The sequence below is a fragment of the Hypomesus nipponensis genome, chromosome 20, assembly GCF_054491055.1.
Source record: "Hypomesus nipponensis isolate SF chromosome 20, ASM5449105v1, whole genome shotgun sequence".
Lineage (NCBI taxonomy): Eukaryota > Metazoa > Chordata > Actinopteri > Osmeriformes > Osmeridae > Hypomesus > Hypomesus nipponensis.
The window spans coordinates 1,522,501-1,537,500 of NC_140380.1; the positions used below are offsets into that span (position 1 = coordinate 1,522,501).

A 15,000-nucleotide genomic window follows, 5' to 3' on the forward strand; every position below is an offset into this window, starting at 1 on the left:
AGAGAGAGAGACTACCTTGCATTGTCAATTGCTAAATCTGTATATGGATAAGTAGCCTATGGTTGTCAACTTATTTCGTACGGCCATACCAGCCTGGCAACGCCCGATCTCGTCTGATCTCGGAAGCTAAGCAGGGTCGGGCCTGGTTAGTACTTGGATGGGAGACCGCCTGGGAATACCAGGTGCTGTATGCTCTTTTGCTCATTCACTTAGAAACTGAAATCTTGCAATATGCACAAGTAGTCCTTCATGAAAGGGGCTGGAAGCTGTTTTCATTTTGACACGAGAGAGAGAGAGAGAGAGAGAGACCACCTTGCATTGTCAATTGCTAAATCTGTATATGGATAAGTAGCCTATGGTTGTCAACTTATTTCGTACGGCCATACCAGCCTGGCAACGCCCGATCTCGTCTGATCTCGGAAGCTAAGCAGGGTCGGGCCTGGTTAGTACTTGGATGGGAGACCGCCTGGGAATACCAGGTGCTGTATGCTCTTTTGCTCATTCACTTAGAAACTGAAATCTTGCAATATGCACAAGTAGTCCTTCATGAAAGGGGCTGGAAGCTGTATTCATTTTGACACGAGAGAGAGAGAGAGAGAGAGAGACCACCTTGCATTGTCAATTGCTAAATCTGTATATGGATAAGTAGCCTATGGTTGTCAACTTATTTCGTACGGCCATACCAGCCTGGCAACGCCCGATCTCGTCTGATCTCGGAAGCTAAGCAGGGTCGGGCCTGGTTAGTACTTGGATGGGAGACCGCCTGGGAATACCAGGTGCTGTATGCTCATTCACTTAGAAACTGAAATCTTGCAATATGCACAAGTAGTCCTTCATGAAAGGGGCTGGAAGCTGTTTTCATTTTGACACGAGAGGGAGAGAGAGAGAGAGACCACCTTGCATTGTCAATTGCTAAATCTGTATATGGATAAGTAGCCTATGGTTGTCAACTTATTTCGTACGGCCATACCAGCCTGGCAACGCCCGATCTCGTCTGATCTCGGAAGCTAAGCAGGGTTGGGCCTGGTTAGTACTTGGATGGGAGACCGCCTGGGAATACCAGGTGCTGTATGCTCTTTTGCTCATTCACTTAGAAACTGAAATCTTGCAATATGCACAAGTAGTCCTTCATGAAAGGGGCTGGAAGCTGTTTTCATTTTGACACGAGAGAGAGAGAGAGAGAGAGAGAGAGAGAGAGAGAGAGACTACCTTGCATTGTCAATTGCTAAATCTGTATATGGATAAGTAGCCTATGGTTGTCAACTTATTTCGTACGGCCATACCAGCCTGGCAACGCCCGATCTCGTCTGATCTCGGAAGCTAAGCAGGGTCGGGCCTGGTTAGTACTTGGATGGGAGACCGCCTGGGAATACCAGGTGCTGTATGCTCTTTTGCTCATTCACTTAGAAACTGAAATCTTGCAATATGCACAAGTAGTCCTTCATGAAAGGGGCTGGAAGCTGTTTTCATTTTGACACGAGAGAGAGAGAGAGAGAGAGACCACTTTGCATTGTCAATTGCTAAATCTGTATATGGATAAGTAGCCTATGGTTGTCAACTTATTTTGTACGGCTATACCAGCCTGGCAACGCCCGATCTCGTCTGATCTCGGAAGCTAAGCATGGTCGGGCCTGGTTAGTACTTGGATGGGAGACCGCCTGGGAATACCAGGTGCTGTATGCTCTTTTGCTCATTCACTTAGAAACTGAAATCTTGCAATATGCACAAGTAGTCCTTCATGAAAGGGGCTGGAAGCTGTTTTCATTTTGACACGAGAGAGAGAGAGAGAGAGAGAGAGAGAGACTACCTTGCATTGTCAATTGCTAAATCTGTATATGGATAAGTAGCCTATGGTTGTCAACTTATTTTGTACGGCTATACCAGCCTGGCAACGCCCGATCTCGTCTGATCTCGGAAGCTAAGCATGGTCGGGCCTGGTTAGTACTTGGATGGGAGACCGCCTGGGAATACCAGGTGCTGTATGCTCATTCACTTAGAAACTGAAATCTTGCAATATGCACAAGTAGTCCTTCATGAAAGGGGCTGGAAGCTGTTTTCATTTTGACACGAGAGAGAGAGAGAGAGACCACCTTGCATTGTCAATTGCTAAATCTGTATATGGATAAGTAGCCTATGGTTGTCAACTTATTTCGTACGGCCATACCAGCCTGGCAACGCCCGATCTCGTCTGATCTCGGAAGCTAAGCAGGGTCGGGCCTGGTTAGTACTTGGATGGGAGACCGCCTGGGAATACCAGGTGCTGTATGCTCATTCACTTAGAAACTGAAATCTTGCAATATGCACAAGTAGTCCTTCATGAAAGGGGCTGGAAGCTGTTTTCATTTTGACACGAGAGGGAGAGAGAGAGAGAGAGAGACCACCTTGCATTGTCAATTGCTAAATCTGTATATGGATAAGTAGCCTATGGTTGTCAACTTATTTCGTACGGCCATACCAGCCTGGCAACGCCCGATCTCGTCTGATCTCGGAAGCTAAGCAGGGTTGGGCCTGGTTAGTACTTGGATGGGAGACCGCCTGGGAATACCAGGTGCTGTATGCTCTTTTGCTCATTCACTTAGAAACTGAAATCTTGCAATATGCACAAGTAGTCCTTCATGAAAGGGGCTGGAAGCTGTTTTCATTTTGACACGAGAGAGAGAGAGAGAGAGAGAGAGAGACTACCTTGCATTGTCAATTGCTAAATCTGTATATGGATAAGTAGCCTATGGTTGTCAACTTATTTCGTACGGCCATACCAGCCTGGCAACGCCCGATCTCGTCTGATCTCGGAGCTAAGCAGGGTCGGGCCTGGTTAGTACTTGGATGGGAGACCGCCTGGGAATACCAGGTGCTGTATGCTCTTTTGCTCATTCACTTAGAAACTGAAATCTTGCAATATGCACAAGTAGTCCTTCATGAAAGGGGCTGGAAGCTGTTTTCATTTTGACACGAGAGGGAGAGAGAGAGAGAGAGAGACCACCTTGCATTGTCAATTGCTAAATCTGTATATGGATAAGTAGCCTATGGTTGTCAACTTATTTCGTACGGCCATACCAGCCTGGCAACGCCCGATCTCGTCTGATCTCGGAAGCTAAGCAGGGTTGGGCCTGGTTAGTACTTGGATGGGAGACCGCCTGGGAATACCAGGTGCTGTATGCTCTTTTGCTCATTCACTTAGAAACTGAAATCTTGCAATATGCACAAGTAGTCCTTCATGAAAGGGGCTGGAAGCTGTTTTCATTTTGACACGAGAGAGAGAGAGAGAGAGAGAGAGAGACTACCTTGCATTGTCAATTGCTAAATCTGTATATGGATAAGTAGCCTATGGTTGTCAACTTATTTCGTACGGCCATACCAGCCTGGCAACGCCCGATCTCGTCTGATCTTGGAGCTAAGCAGGGTCGGGCCTGGTTAGTACTTGGATGGGAGACCGCCTGGGAATACCAGGTGCTGTATGCTCTTTTGCTCATTCACTTAGAAACTGAAATCTTGCAATATGCACAAGTAGTCCTTCATGAAAGGGGCTGGAAGCTGTTTTCATTTTGACACGAGAGAGAGAGAGAGAGAGAGAGACCACCTTGCATTGTCAATTGCTAAATCTGTATATGGATAAGTAGCCTATGGTTGTCAACTTATTTTGTACGGCTATACCAGCCTGGCAACGCCCGATCTCGTCTGATCTCGGAAGCTAAGCATGGTCGGGCCTGGTTAGTACTTGGATGGGAGACCGCCTGGGAATACCAGGTGCTGTATGCTCTTTTGCTCATTCACTTAGAAACTGAAATCTTGCAATATGCACAAGTAGTCCTTCATGAAAGGGGCTGGAAGCTGTTTTCATTTTGACACGAGAGAGAGAGAGAGAGAGAGAGAGAGAGAGAGAGAGACTACCTTGCATTGTCAATTGCTAAATCTGTATATGGATAAGTAGCCTATGGTTGTCAACTTATTTCGTACGGCCATACCAGCCTGGCAACGCCCGATCTCGTCTGATCTCGGAGCTAAGCAGGGTCGGGCCTGGTTAGTACTTGGATGGGAGACCGCCTGGGAATACCAGGTGCTGTATGCTCTTTTGCTCATTCACTTAGAAACTGAAATCTTGCAATATGCACAAGTAGTCCTTCATGAAAGGGGCTGGAAGCTGTTTTCATTTTGACACGAGAGGGAGAGAGAGAGAGAGAGAGACCACCTTGCATTGTCAATTGCTAAATCTGTATATGGATAAGTAGCCTATGGTTGTCAACTTATTTCGTACGGCCATACCAGCCTGGCAACGCCCGATCTCGTCTGATCTCGGAAGCTAAGCAGGGTTGGGCCTGGTTAGTACTTGGATGGGAGACCGCCTGGGAATACCAGGTGCTGTATGCTCTTTTGCTCATTCACTTAGAAACTGAAATCTTGCAATATGCACAAGTAGTCCTTCATGAAAGGGGCTGGAAGCTGTTTTCATTTTGACACGAGAGAGAGAGAGAGAGAGAGAGAGAGAGAGAGAGACTACCTTGCATTGTCAATTGCTAAATCTGTATATGGATAAGTAGCCTATGGTTGTCAACTTATTTCGTACGGCCATACCAGCCTGGCAACGCCCGATCTCGTCTGATCTTGGAGCTAAGCAGGGTCGGGCCTGGTTAGTACTTGGATGGGAGACCGCCTGGGAATACCAGGTGCTGTATGCTCTTTTGCTCATTCACTTAGAAACTGAAATCTTGCAATATGCACAAGTAGTCCTTCATGAAAGGGGCTGGAAGCTGTTTTCATTTTGACACGAGAGAGAGAGAGAGAGAGAGACCACTTTGCATTGTCAATTGCTAAATCTGTATATGGATAAGTAGCCTATGGTTGTCAACTTATTTTGTACGGCTATACCAGCCTGGCAACGCCCGATCTCGTCTGATCTCGGAAGCTAAGCATGGTCGGGCCTGGTTAGTACTTGGATGGGAGACCGCCTGGGAATACCAGGTGCTGTATGCTCTTTTGCTCATTCACTTAGAAACTGAAATCTTGCAATATGCACAAGTAGTCCTTCATGAAAGGGGCTGGAAGCTGTTTTCATTTTGACACGAGAGAGAGAGAGAGAGAGAGAGAGAGAGACTACCTTGCATTGTCAATTGCTAAATCTGTATATGGATAAGTAGCCTATGGTTGTCAACTTATTTTGTACGGCTATACCAGCCTGGCAACGCCCGATCTCGTCTGATCTCGGAAGCTAAGCATGGTCGGGCCTGGTTAGTACTTGGATGGGAGACCGCCTGGGAATACCAGGTGCTGTATGCTCATTCACTTAGAAACTGAAATCTTGCAATATGCACAAGTAGTCCTTCATGAAAGGGGCTGGAAGCTGTTTTCATTTTGACACGAGAGAGAGAGAGAGAGACCACCTTGCATTGTCAATTGCTAAATCTGTATATGGATAAGTAGCCTATGGTTGTCAACTTATTTCGTACGGCCATACCAGCCTGGCAACGCCCGATCTCGTCTGATCTCGGAAGCTAAGCAGGGTCGGGCCTGGTTAGTACTTGGATGGGAGACCGCCTGGGAATACCAGGTGCTGTATGCTCATTCACTTAGAAACTGAAATCTTGCAATATGCACAAGTAGTCCTTCATGAAAGGGGCTGGAAGCTGTTTTCATTTTGACACGAGAGGGAGAGAGAGAGAGAGAGAGACCACCTTGCATTGTCAATTGCTAAATCTGTATATGGATAAGTAGCCTATGGTTGTCAACTTATTTCGTACGGCCATACCAGCCTGGCAACGCCCGATCTCGTCTGATCTCGGAAGCTAAGCAGGGTTGGGCCTGGTTAGTACTTGGATGGGAGACCGCCTGGGAATACCAGGTGCTGTATGCTCTTTTGCTCATTCACTTAGAAACTGAAATCTTGCAATATGCACAAGTAGTCCTTCATGAAAGGGGCTGGAAGCTGTTTTCATTTTGACACGAGAGAGAGAGAGAGAGAGAGAGAGAGAGAGAGAGAGACTACCTTGCATTGTCAATTGCTAAATCTGTATATGGATAAGTAGCCTATGGTTGTCAACTTATTTCGTACGGCCATACCAGCCTGGCAACGCCCGATCTCGTCTGATCTCGGAGCTAAGCAGGGTCGGGCCTGGTTAGTACTTGGATGGGAGACCGCCTGGGAATACCAGGTGCTGTATGCTCTTTTGCTCATTCACTTAGAAACTGAAATCTTGCAATATGCACAAGTAGTCCTTCATGAAAGGGGCTGGAAGCTGTTTTCATTTTGACACGAGAGGGAGAGAGAGAGAGAGAGAGACCACCTTGCATTGTCAATTGCTAAATCTGTATATGGATAAGTAGCCTATGGTTGTCAACTTATTTCGTACGGCCATACCAGCCTGGCAACGCCCGATCTCGTCTGATCTCGGAAGCTAAGCAGGGTTGGGCCTGGTTAGTACTTGGATGGGAGACCGCCTGGGAATACCAGGTGCTGTATGCTCTTTTGCTCATTCACTTAGAAACTGAAATCTTGCAATATGCACAAGTAGTCCTTCATGAAAGGGGCTGGAAGCTGTTTTCATTTTGACACGAGAGAGAGAGAGAGAGAGAGAGAGAGAGAGAGAGAGAGAGACTACCTTGCATTGTCAATTGCTAAATCTGTATATGGATAAGTAGCCTATGGTTGTCAACTTATTTCGTACGGCCATACCAGCCTGGCAACGCCCGATCTCGTCTGATCTTGGAGCTAAGCAGGGTCGGGCCTGGTTAGTACTTGGATGGGAGACCGCCTGGGAATACCAGGTGCTGTATGCTCTTTTGCTCATTCACTTAGAAACTGAAATCTTGCAATATGCACAAGTAGTCCTTCATGAAAGGGGCTGGAAGCTGTTTTCATTTTGACACGAGAGAGAGAGAGAGAGAGAGAGACCACCTTGCATTGTCAATTGCTAAATCTGTATATGGATAAGTAGCCTATGGTTGTCAACTTATTTTGTACGGCTATACCAGCCTGGCAACGCCCGATCTCGTCTGATCTCGGAAGCTAAGCATGGTCGGGCCTGGTTAGTACTTGGATGGGAGACCGCCTGGGAATACCAGGTGCTGTATGCTCTTTTGCTCATTCACTTAGAAACTGAAATCTTGCAATATGCACAAGTAGTCCTTCATGAAAGGGGCTGGAAGCTGTTTTCATTTTGACACGAGAGAGAGAGAGAGAGAGAGAGAGAGAGAGAGAGAGACTACCTTGCATTGTCAATTGCTAAATCTGTATATGGATAAGTAGCCTATGGTTGTCAACTTATTTCGTACGGCCATACCAGCCTGGCAACGCCCGATCTCGTCTGATCTCGGAGCTAAGCAGGGTCGGGCCTGGTTAGTACTTGGATGGGAGACCGCCTGGGAATACCAGGTGCTGTATGCTCTTTTGCTCATTCACTTAGAAACTGAAATCTTGCAATATGCACAAGTAGTCCTTCATGAAAGGGGCTGGAAGCTGTTTTCATTTTGACACGAGAGGGAGAGAGAGAGAGAGAGAGACCACCTTGCATTGTCAATTGCTAAATCTGTATATGGATAAGTAGCCTATGGTTGTCAACTTATTTCGTACGGCCATACCAGCCTGGCAACGCCCGATCTCGTCTGATCTCGGAAGCTAAGCAGGGTTGGGCCTGGTTAGTACTTGGATGGGAGACCGCCTGGGAATACCAGGTGCTGTATGCTCTTTTGCTCATTCACTTAGAAACTGAAATCTTGCAATATGCACAAGTAGTCCTTCATGAAAGGGGCTGGAAGCTGTTTTCATTTTGACACGAGAGAGAGAGAGAGAGAGAGAGAGAGAGAGAGAGACTACCTTGCATTGTCAATTGCTAAATCTGTATATGGATAAGTAGCCTATGGTTGTCAACTTATTTCGTACGGCCATACCAGCCTGGCAACGCCCGATCTCGTCTGATCTTGGAGCTAAGCAGGGTCGGGCCTGGTTAGTACTTGGATGGGAGACCGCCTGGGAATACCAGGTGCTGTATGCTCTTTTGCTCATTCACTTAGAAACTGAAATCTTGCAATATGCACAAGTAGTCCTTCATGAAAGGGGCTGGAAGCTGTTTTCATTTTGACACGAGAGAGAGAGAGAGAGAGAGAGAGAGAGAGAGAGAGAGACTACCTTGCATTGTCAATTGCTAAATCTGTATATGGATAAGTAGCCTATGGTTGTCAACTTATTTCGTACGGCCATACCAGCCTGGCAACGCCCGATCTCGTCTGATCTCGGAGCTAAGCAGGGTCGGGCCTGGTTAGTACTTGGATGGGAGACCGCCTGGGAATACCAGGTGCTGTATGCTCTTTTGCTCATTCACTTAGAAACTGAAATCTTGCAATATGCACAAGTAGTCCTTCATGAAAGGGGCTGGAAGCTGTTTTCATTTTGACACGAGAGGGAGAGAGAGAGAGAGAGAGACCACCTTGCATTGTCAATTGCTAAATCTGTATATGGATAAGTAGCCTATGGTTGTCAACTTATTTCGTACGGCCATACCAGCCTGGCAACGCCCGATCTCGTCTGATCTCGGAAGCTAAGCAGGGTTGGGCCTGGTTAGTACTTGGATGGGAGACCGCCTGGGAATACCAGGTGCTGTATGCTCTTTTGCTCATTCACTTAGAAACTGAAATCTTGCAATATGCACAAGTAGTCCTTCATGAAAGGGGCTGGAAGCTGTTTTCATTTTGACACGAGAGAGAGAGAGAGAGAGAGAGAGAGAGAGAGACTACCTTGCATTGTCAATTGCTAAATCTGTATATGGATAAGTAGCCTATGGTTGTCAACTTATTTCGTACGGCCATACCAGCCTGGCAACGCCCGATCTCGTCTGATCTTGGAGCTAAGCAGGGTCGGGCCTGGTTAGTACTTGGATGGGAGACCGCCTGGGAATACCAGGTGCTGTATGCTCTTTTGCTCATTCACTTAGAAACTGAAATCTTGCAATATGCACAAGTAGTCCTTCATGAAAGGGGCTGGAAGCTGTTTTCATTTTGACACGAGAGAGAGAGAGAGAGAGAGAGACCACCTTGCATTGTCAATTGCTAAATCTGTATATGGATAAGTAGCCTATGGTTGTCAACTTATTTTGTACGGCTATACCAGCCTGGCAACGCCCGATCTCGTCTGATCTCGGAAGCTAAGCATGGTCGGGCCTGGTTAGTACTTGGATGGGAGACCGCCTGGGAATACCAGGTGCTGTATGCTCTTTTGCTCATTCACTTAGAAACTGAAATCTTGCAATATGCACAAGTAGTCCTTCATGAAAGGGGCTGGAAGCTGTTTTCATTTTGACACGAGAGAGAGAGAGAGAGAGAGAGAGAGAGAGAGACTACCTTGCATTGTCAATTGCTAAATCTGTATATGGATAAGTAGCCTATGGTTGTCAACTTATTTCGTACGGCCATACCAGCCTGGCAACGCCCGATCTCGTCTGATCTCGGAAGCTAAGCATGGTCGGGCCTGGTTAGTACTTGGATGGGAGACCGCCTGGGAATACCAGGTGCTGTATGCTCTTTTGCTCATTCACTTAGAAACTGAAATCTTGCAATATGCACAAGTAGTCCTTCATGAAAGGGGCTGGAAGCTGTTTTCATTTTGACACGAGAGAGAGAGAGAGAGAGAGAGAGAGAGAGAGAGAGAGAGACTACCTTGCATTGTCAATTGCTAAATCTGTATATGGATAAGTAGCCTATGGTTGTCAACTTATTTCGTACGGCCATACCAGCCTGGCAACGCCCGATCTCGTCTGATCTTGGAGCTAAGCAGGGTCGGGCCTGGTTAGTACTTGGATGGGAGACCGCCTGGGAATACCAGGTGCTGTATGCTCTTTTGCTCATTCACTTAGAAACTGAAATCTTGCAATATGCACAAGTAGTCCTTCATGAAAGGGGCTGGAAGCTGTTTTCATTTTGACACGAGAGAGAGAGAGAGAGAGAGAGACCACCTTGCATTGTCAATTGCTAAATCTGTATATGGATAAGTAGCCTATGGTTGTCAACTTATTTTGTACGGCTATACCAGCCTGGCAACGCCCGATCTCGTCTGATCTCGGAAGCTAAGCATGGTCGGGCCTGGTTAGTACTTGGATGGGAGACCGCCTGGGAATACCAGGTGCTGTATGCTCTTTTGCTCATTCACTTAGAAACTGAAATCTTGCAATATGCACAAGTAGTCCTTCATGAAAGGGGCTGGAAGCTGTTTTCATTTTGACACGAGAGAGAGAGAGAGAGAGAGAGAGAGAGAGAGAGAGACTACCTTGCATTGTCAATTGCTAAATCTGTATATGGATAAGTAGCCTATGGTTGTCAACTTATTTCGTACGGCCATACCAGCCTGGCAACGCCCGATCTCGTCTGATCTCGGAGCTAAGCAGGGTCGGGCCTGGTTAGTACTTGGATGGGAGACCGCCTGGGAATACCAGGTGCTGTATGCTCTTTTGCTCATTCACTTAGAAACTGAAATCTTGCAATATGCACAAGTAGTCCTTCATGAAAGGGGCTGGAAGCTGTTTTCATTTTGACACGAGAGGGAGAGAGAGAGAGAGAGAGACCACCTTGCATTGTCAATTGCTAAATCTGTATATGGATAAGTAGCCTATGGTTGTCAACTTATTTCGTACGGCCATACCAGCCTGGCAACGCCCGATCTCGTCTGATCTCGGAAGCTAAGCAGGGTTGGGCCTGGTTAGTACTTGGATGGGAGACCGCCTGGGAATACCAGGTGCTGTATGCTCTTTTGCTCATTCACTTAGAAACTGAAATCTTGCAATATGCACAAGTAGTCCTTCATGAAAGGGGCTGGAAGCTGTTTTCATTTTGACACGAGAGAGAGAGAGAGAGAGAGAGAGAGAGAGAGAGAGACTACCTTGCATTGTCAATTGCTAAATCTGTATATGGATAAGTAGCCTATGGTTGTCAACTTATTTCGTACGGCCATACCAGCCTGGCAACGCCCGATCTCGTCTGATCTTGGAGCTAAGCAGGGTCGGGCCTGGTTAGTACTTGGATGGGAGACCGCCTGGGAATACCAGGTGCTGTATGCTCTTTTGCTCATTCACTTAGAAACTGAAATCTTGCAATATGCACAAGTAGTCCTTCATGAAAGGGGCTGGAAGCTGTTTTCATTTTGACACGAGAGAGAGAGAGAGAGAGAGAGAGAGAGAGAGAGAGAGAGACTACCTTGCATTGTCAATTGCTAAATCTGTATATGGATAAGTAGCCTATGGTTGTCAACTTATTTCGTACGGCCATACCAGCCTGGCAACGCCCGATCTCGTCTGATCTCGGAGCTAAGCAGGGTCGGGCCTGGTTAGTACTTGGATGGGAGACCGCCTGGGAATACCAGGTGCTGTATGCTCTTTTGCTCATTCACTTAGAAACTGAAATCTTGCAATATGCACAAGTAGTCCTTCATGAAAGGGGCTGGAAGCTGTTTTCATTTTGACACGAGAGGGAGAGAGAGAGAGAGAGAGACCACCTTGCATTGTCAATTGCTAAATCTGTATATGGATAAGTAGCCTATGGTTGTCAACTTATTTCGTACGGCCATACCAGCCTGGCAACGCCCGATCTCGTCTGATCTCGGAAGCTAAGCAGGGTTGGGCCTGGTTAGTACTTGGATGGGAGACCGCCTGGGAATACCAGGTGCTGTATGCTCTTTTGCTCATTCACTTAGAAACTGAAATCTTGCAATATGCACAAGTAGTCCTTCATGAAAGGGGCTGGAAGCTGTTTTCATTTTGACACGAGAGAGAGAGAGAGAGAGAGAGAGAGAGAGAGAGAGACTACCTTGCATTGTCAATTGCTAAATCTGTATATGGATAAGTAGCCTATGGTTGTCAACTTATTTCGTACGGCCATACCAGCCTGGCAACGCCCGATCTCGTCTGATCTTGGAGCTAAGCAGGGTCGGGCCTGGTTAGTACTTGGATGGGAGACCGCCTGGGAATACCAGGTGCTGTATGCTCTTTTGCTCATTCACTTAGAAACTGAAATCTTGCAATATGCACAAGTAGTCCTTCATGAAAGGGGCTGGAAGCTGTTTTCATTTTGACACGAGAGAGAGAGAGAGAGAGAGAGACCACCTTGCATTGTCAATTGCTAAATCTGTATATGGATAAGTAGCCTATGGTTGTCAACTTATTTTGTACGGCTATACCAGCCTGGCAACGCCCGATCTCGTCTGATCTCGGAAGCTAAGCATGGTCGGGCCTGGTTAGTACTTGGATGGGAGACCGCCTGGGAATACCAGGTGCTGTATGCTCTTTTGCTCATTCACTTAGAAACTGAAATCTTGCAATATGCACAAGTAGTCCTTCATGAAAGGGGCTGGAAGCTGTTTTCATTTTGACACGAGAGAGAGAGAGAGAGAGAGAGAGAGAGAGAGACTACCTTGCATTGTCAATTGCTAAATCTGTATATGGATAAGTAGCCTATGGTTGTCAACTTATTTCGTACGGCCATACCAGCCTGGCAACGCCCGATCTCGTCTGATCTCGGAGCTAAGCAGGGTCGGGCCTGGTTAGTACTTGGATGGGAGACCGCCTGGGAATACCAGGTGCTGTATGCTCTTTTGCTCATTCACTTAGAAACTGAAATCTTGCAATATGCACAAGTAGTCCTTCATGAAAGGGGCTGGAAGCTGTTTTCATTTTGACACGAGAGGGAGAGAGAGAGAGAGAGAGACCACCTTGCATTGTCAATTGCTAAATCTGTATATGGATAAGTAGCCTATGGTTGTCAACTTATTTCGTACGGCCATACCAGCCTGGCAACGCCCGATCTCGTCTGATCTCGGAAGCTAAGCAGGGTTGGGCCTGGTTAGTACTTGGATGGGAGACCGCCTGGGAATACCAGGTGCTGTATGCTCTTTTGCTCATTCACTTAGAAACTGAAATCTTGCAATATGCACAAGTAGTCCTTCATGAAAGGGGCTGGAAGCTGTTTTCATTTTGACACGAGAGAGAGAGAGAGAGAGAGAGAGAGAGAGAGAGAGAGAGACTACCTTGCATTGTCAATTGCTAAATCTGTATATGGATAAGTAGCCTATGGTTGTCAACTTATTTCGTACGGCCATACCAGCCTGGCAACGCCCGATCTCGTCTGATCTTGGAGCTAAGCAGGGTCGGGCCTGGTTAGTACTTGGATGGGAGACCGCCTGGGAATACCAGGTGCTGTATGCTCTTTTGCTCATTCACTTAGAAACTGAAATCTTGCAATATGCACAAGTAGTCCTTCATGAAAGGGGCTGGAAGCTGTTTTCATTTTGACACGAGAGAGAGAGAGAGAGAGAGAGACCACCTTGCATTGTCAATTGCTAAATCTGTATATGGATAAGTAGCCTATGGTTGTCAACTTATTTTGTACGGCTATACCAGCCTGGCAACGCCCGATCTCGTCTGATCTCGGAAGCTAAGCATGGTCGGGCCTGGTTAGTACTTGGATGGGAGACCGCCTGGGAATACCAGGTGCTGTATGCTCTTTTGCTCATTCACTTAGAAACTGAAATCTTGCAATATGCACAAGTAGTCCTTCATGAAAGGGGCTGGAAGCTGTTTTCATTTTGACACGAGAGAGAGAGAGAGAGAGAGAGAGAGAGAGAGACTACCTTGCATTGTCAATTGCTAAATCTGTATATGGATAAGTAGCCTATGGTTGTCAACTTATTTCGTACGGCCATACCAGCCTGGCAACGCCCGATCTCGTCTGATCTCGGAGCTAAGCAGGGTCGGGCCTGGTTAGTACTTGGATGGGAGACCGCCTGGGAATACCAGGTGCTGTATGCTCTTTTGCTCATTCACTTAGAAACTAAAATCTTGCAATATGCACAAGTAGTCCTTCATGAAAGGGGCTGGAAGCTGTTTTCATTTTGACACGAGAGGGAGAGAGAGAGAGAGAGAGACCACCTTGCATTGTCAATTGCTAAATCTGTATATGGATAAGTAGCCTATGGTTGTCAACTTATTTCGTACGGCCATACCAGCCTGGCAACGCCCGATCTCGTCTGATCTCGGAAGCTAAGCAGGGTTGGGCCTGGTTAGTACTTGGATGGGAGACCGCCTGGGAATACCAGGTGCTGTATGCTCTTTTGCTCATTCACTTAGAAACTGAAATCTTGCAATATGCACAAGTAGTCCTTCATGAAAGGGGCTGGAAGCTGTTTTCATTTTGACACGAGAGAGAGAGAGAGAGAGAGAGAGAGAGAGAGAGACTACCTTGCATTGTCAATTGCTAAATCTGTATATGGATAAGTAGCCTATGGTTGTCAACTTATTTCGTACGGCCATACCAGCCTGGCAACGCCCGATCTCGTCTGATCTTGGAGCTAAGCATGGTCGGGCCTGGTTAGTACTTGGATGGGAGACCGCCTGGGAATACCAGGTGCTGTATGCTCTTTTGCTCATTCACTTAGAAACTGAAATCTTGCAATATGCACAAGTAGTCCTTCATGAAAGGGGCTGGAAGCTGTTTTCATTTTGACACGAGAGAGAGAGAGAGAGAGAGAGACCACCTTGCATTGTCAATTGCTAAATCTGTATATGGATAAGTAGCCTATGGTTGTCAACTTATTTCGTACGGCCATACCAGCCTGGCAACGCCCGATCTCGTCTGATCTTGGAGCTAAGCAGGGTCGGGCCTGGTTAGTACTTGGATGGGAGACCGCCTGGGAATACCAGGTGCTGTATGCTCTTTTGCTCATTCACTTAGAAACTGAAATCTTGCAATATGCACAAGTAGTCCTTCATGAAAGGGGCTGGAAGCTGTTTTCATTTTGACACGAGAGAGAGAGAGAGAGAGAGAGAGAGACCACCTTGCATTGTCAATTGCTAAATCTGTATATGGATAAGTAGCCTATGGTTGTCAACTTATTTTGTACGGCTATACCAGCCTGGCAACGCCCGATCTCGTCTGATCTCGGAAGCTAAGCATGGTCGGGCCTGGTTAGTACTTGGATGGGAGACCGCCTGGGAATACCAGGTGCTGTATGCTCTTTTGCTCATTCACTTAGAA

At 46.8% G+C, this 15,000-nt stretch overlaps 19 non-coding genes and 31 pseudogenes across 19 annotated transcripts; all 50 read left to right on the plus strand.

The window, feature by feature from the left end:
• The first annotated feature begins 75 nt into the window (after positions 1 to 75).
• Positions 76 to 194, plus strand: LOC146243159 (5S ribosomal RNA). The gene has a single exon (XR_014737662.1). It is a non-coding gene; the product is annotated as a 5S ribosomal RNA (ribosomal RNA).
• Positions 195 to 372: 178 nt separating this feature from the next.
• Positions 373 to 491, plus strand: LOC146243160 (5S ribosomal RNA). The gene has a single exon (XR_014737664.1). It is a non-coding gene; the product is annotated as a 5S ribosomal RNA (ribosomal RNA).
• Positions 492 to 669: 178 nt separating this feature from the next.
• On the plus strand, positions 670 to 788 carry LOC146243161 (5S ribosomal RNA). Its single transcript, XR_014737665.1, has one exon. It is a non-coding gene; the product is annotated as a 5S ribosomal RNA (ribosomal RNA).
• Positions 789 to 956: 168 nt separating this feature from the next.
• LOC146243162 (5S ribosomal RNA) lies at positions 957 to 1,075 on the plus strand. The gene has a single exon (XR_014737957.1). It is a non-coding gene; the product is annotated as a 5S ribosomal RNA (ribosomal RNA).
• A 194-nt stretch (positions 1,076 to 1,269) lies between these two features.
• LOC146243163 (5S ribosomal RNA) lies at positions 1,270 to 1,388 on the plus strand. Its single transcript, XR_014737666.1, has one exon. It is a non-coding gene; the product is annotated as a 5S ribosomal RNA (ribosomal RNA).
• A 176-nt stretch (positions 1,389 to 1,564) lies between these two features.
• LOC146243164 (5S ribosomal RNA) lies at positions 1,565 to 1,683 on the plus strand (annotated as a pseudogene).
• Positions 1,684 to 1,867: 184 nt separating this feature from the next.
• LOC146243165 (5S ribosomal RNA) lies at positions 1,868 to 1,986 on the plus strand (annotated as a pseudogene).
• A 164-nt stretch (positions 1,987 to 2,150) lies between these two features.
• On the plus strand, positions 2,151 to 2,269 carry LOC146243166 (5S ribosomal RNA). Its single transcript, XR_014737667.1, has one exon. It is a non-coding gene; the product is annotated as a 5S ribosomal RNA (ribosomal RNA).
• A 172-nt stretch (positions 2,270 to 2,441) lies between these two features.
• LOC146243167 (5S ribosomal RNA) lies at positions 2,442 to 2,560 on the plus strand. The gene has a single exon (XR_014737969.1). It is a non-coding gene; the product is annotated as a 5S ribosomal RNA (ribosomal RNA).
• A 182-nt stretch (positions 2,561 to 2,742) lies between these two features.
• LOC146243168 (5S ribosomal RNA) lies at positions 2,743 to 2,860 on the plus strand (annotated as a pseudogene).
• A 180-nt stretch (positions 2,861 to 3,040) lies between these two features.
• LOC146243169 (5S ribosomal RNA) lies at positions 3,041 to 3,159 on the plus strand. Its single transcript, XR_014737981.1, has one exon. It is a non-coding gene; the product is annotated as a 5S ribosomal RNA (ribosomal RNA).
• Positions 3,160 to 3,341: 182 nt separating this feature from the next.
• LOC146243170 (5S ribosomal RNA) lies at positions 3,342 to 3,459 on the plus strand (annotated as a pseudogene).
• Positions 3,460 to 3,637: 178 nt separating this feature from the next.
• Positions 3,638 to 3,756, plus strand: LOC146243171 (5S ribosomal RNA; annotated as a pseudogene).
• A 192-nt stretch (positions 3,757 to 3,948) lies between these two features.
• On the plus strand, positions 3,949 to 4,066 carry LOC146243172 (5S ribosomal RNA; annotated as a pseudogene).
• Positions 4,067 to 4,246: 180 nt separating this feature from the next.
• On the plus strand, positions 4,247 to 4,365 carry LOC146243173 (5S ribosomal RNA). Its single transcript, XR_014737993.1, has one exon. It is a non-coding gene; the product is annotated as a 5S ribosomal RNA (ribosomal RNA).
• Positions 4,366 to 4,555: 190 nt separating this feature from the next.
• On the plus strand, positions 4,556 to 4,673 carry LOC146243174 (5S ribosomal RNA; annotated as a pseudogene).
• A 176-nt stretch (positions 4,674 to 4,849) lies between these two features.
• Positions 4,850 to 4,968, plus strand: LOC146243175 (5S ribosomal RNA; annotated as a pseudogene).
• A 184-nt stretch (positions 4,969 to 5,152) lies between these two features.
• Positions 5,153 to 5,271, plus strand: LOC146243176 (5S ribosomal RNA; annotated as a pseudogene).
• A 164-nt stretch (positions 5,272 to 5,435) lies between these two features.
• LOC146243177 (5S ribosomal RNA) lies at positions 5,436 to 5,554 on the plus strand. Its single transcript, XR_014737668.1, has one exon. It is a non-coding gene; the product is annotated as a 5S ribosomal RNA (ribosomal RNA).
• Positions 5,555 to 5,726: 172 nt separating this feature from the next.
• LOC146243178 (5S ribosomal RNA) lies at positions 5,727 to 5,845 on the plus strand. The gene has a single exon (XR_014738005.1). It is a non-coding gene; the product is annotated as a 5S ribosomal RNA (ribosomal RNA).
• Positions 5,846 to 6,037: 192 nt separating this feature from the next.
• On the plus strand, positions 6,038 to 6,155 carry LOC146243179 (5S ribosomal RNA; annotated as a pseudogene).
• A 180-nt stretch (positions 6,156 to 6,335) lies between these two features.
• On the plus strand, positions 6,336 to 6,454 carry LOC146243180 (5S ribosomal RNA). Its single transcript, XR_014738017.1, has one exon. It is a non-coding gene; the product is annotated as a 5S ribosomal RNA (ribosomal RNA).
• Positions 6,455 to 6,650: 196 nt separating this feature from the next.
• LOC146243181 (5S ribosomal RNA) lies at positions 6,651 to 6,768 on the plus strand (annotated as a pseudogene).
• Positions 6,769 to 6,946: 178 nt separating this feature from the next.
• LOC146243182 (5S ribosomal RNA) lies at positions 6,947 to 7,065 on the plus strand (annotated as a pseudogene).
• A 192-nt stretch (positions 7,066 to 7,257) lies between these two features.
• Positions 7,258 to 7,375, plus strand: LOC146243183 (5S ribosomal RNA; annotated as a pseudogene).
• Positions 7,376 to 7,555: 180 nt separating this feature from the next.
• On the plus strand, positions 7,556 to 7,674 carry LOC146243184 (5S ribosomal RNA). The gene has a single exon (XR_014738029.1). It is a non-coding gene; the product is annotated as a 5S ribosomal RNA (ribosomal RNA).
• A 190-nt stretch (positions 7,675 to 7,864) lies between these two features.
• On the plus strand, positions 7,865 to 7,982 carry LOC146243185 (5S ribosomal RNA; annotated as a pseudogene).
• Positions 7,983 to 8,176: 194 nt separating this feature from the next.
• LOC146243186 (5S ribosomal RNA) lies at positions 8,177 to 8,294 on the plus strand (annotated as a pseudogene).
• Positions 8,295 to 8,474: 180 nt separating this feature from the next.
• LOC146243187 (5S ribosomal RNA) lies at positions 8,475 to 8,593 on the plus strand. Its single transcript, XR_014738042.1, has one exon. It is a non-coding gene; the product is annotated as a 5S ribosomal RNA (ribosomal RNA).
• Positions 8,594 to 8,781: 188 nt separating this feature from the next.
• LOC146243188 (5S ribosomal RNA) lies at positions 8,782 to 8,899 on the plus strand (annotated as a pseudogene).
• Positions 8,900 to 9,077: 178 nt separating this feature from the next.
• Positions 9,078 to 9,196, plus strand: LOC146243189 (5S ribosomal RNA; annotated as a pseudogene).
• A 188-nt stretch (positions 9,197 to 9,384) lies between these two features.
• On the plus strand, positions 9,385 to 9,503 carry LOC146243190 (5S ribosomal RNA). The gene has a single exon (XR_014734707.1). It is a non-coding gene; the product is annotated as a 5S ribosomal RNA (ribosomal RNA).
• A 196-nt stretch (positions 9,504 to 9,699) lies between these two features.
• On the plus strand, positions 9,700 to 9,817 carry LOC146243191 (5S ribosomal RNA; annotated as a pseudogene).
• A 178-nt stretch (positions 9,818 to 9,995) lies between these two features.
• LOC146243192 (5S ribosomal RNA) lies at positions 9,996 to 10,114 on the plus strand (annotated as a pseudogene).
• Positions 10,115 to 10,306: 192 nt separating this feature from the next.
• On the plus strand, positions 10,307 to 10,424 carry LOC146243193 (5S ribosomal RNA; annotated as a pseudogene).
• Positions 10,425 to 10,604: 180 nt separating this feature from the next.
• On the plus strand, positions 10,605 to 10,723 carry LOC146243194 (5S ribosomal RNA). The gene has a single exon (XR_014738055.1). It is a non-coding gene; the product is annotated as a 5S ribosomal RNA (ribosomal RNA).
• A 192-nt stretch (positions 10,724 to 10,915) lies between these two features.
• On the plus strand, positions 10,916 to 11,033 carry LOC146243195 (5S ribosomal RNA; annotated as a pseudogene).
• Positions 11,034 to 11,229: 196 nt separating this feature from the next.
• LOC146243196 (5S ribosomal RNA) lies at positions 11,230 to 11,347 on the plus strand (annotated as a pseudogene).
• A 180-nt stretch (positions 11,348 to 11,527) lies between these two features.
• Positions 11,528 to 11,646, plus strand: LOC146243197 (5S ribosomal RNA). Its single transcript, XR_014738067.1, has one exon. It is a non-coding gene; the product is annotated as a 5S ribosomal RNA (ribosomal RNA).
• Positions 11,647 to 11,838: 192 nt separating this feature from the next.
• On the plus strand, positions 11,839 to 11,956 carry LOC146243198 (5S ribosomal RNA; annotated as a pseudogene).
• A 178-nt stretch (positions 11,957 to 12,134) lies between these two features.
• Positions 12,135 to 12,253, plus strand: LOC146243199 (5S ribosomal RNA; annotated as a pseudogene).
• A 188-nt stretch (positions 12,254 to 12,441) lies between these two features.
• LOC146243200 (5S ribosomal RNA) lies at positions 12,442 to 12,559 on the plus strand (annotated as a pseudogene).
• A 180-nt stretch (positions 12,560 to 12,739) lies between these two features.
• LOC146243201 (5S ribosomal RNA) lies at positions 12,740 to 12,858 on the plus strand. Its single transcript, XR_014738079.1, has one exon. It is a non-coding gene; the product is annotated as a 5S ribosomal RNA (ribosomal RNA).
• A 196-nt stretch (positions 12,859 to 13,054) lies between these two features.
• On the plus strand, positions 13,055 to 13,172 carry LOC146243202 (5S ribosomal RNA; annotated as a pseudogene).
• Positions 13,173 to 13,350: 178 nt separating this feature from the next.
• Positions 13,351 to 13,469, plus strand: LOC146243203 (5S ribosomal RNA; annotated as a pseudogene).
• A 188-nt stretch (positions 13,470 to 13,657) lies between these two features.
• Positions 13,658 to 13,775, plus strand: LOC146243204 (5S ribosomal RNA; annotated as a pseudogene).
• Positions 13,776 to 13,955: 180 nt separating this feature from the next.
• Positions 13,956 to 14,074, plus strand: LOC146243205 (5S ribosomal RNA). Its single transcript, XR_014738091.1, has one exon. It is a non-coding gene; the product is annotated as a 5S ribosomal RNA (ribosomal RNA).
• Positions 14,075 to 14,264: 190 nt separating this feature from the next.
• LOC146243206 (5S ribosomal RNA) lies at positions 14,265 to 14,382 on the plus strand (annotated as a pseudogene).
• Positions 14,383 to 14,560: 178 nt separating this feature from the next.
• On the plus strand, positions 14,561 to 14,678 carry LOC146243207 (5S ribosomal RNA; annotated as a pseudogene).
• Positions 14,679 to 14,860: 182 nt separating this feature from the next.
• Positions 14,861 to 14,979, plus strand: LOC146243208 (5S ribosomal RNA; annotated as a pseudogene).
• Positions 14,980 to 15,000: the final 21 nt, after the last annotated feature.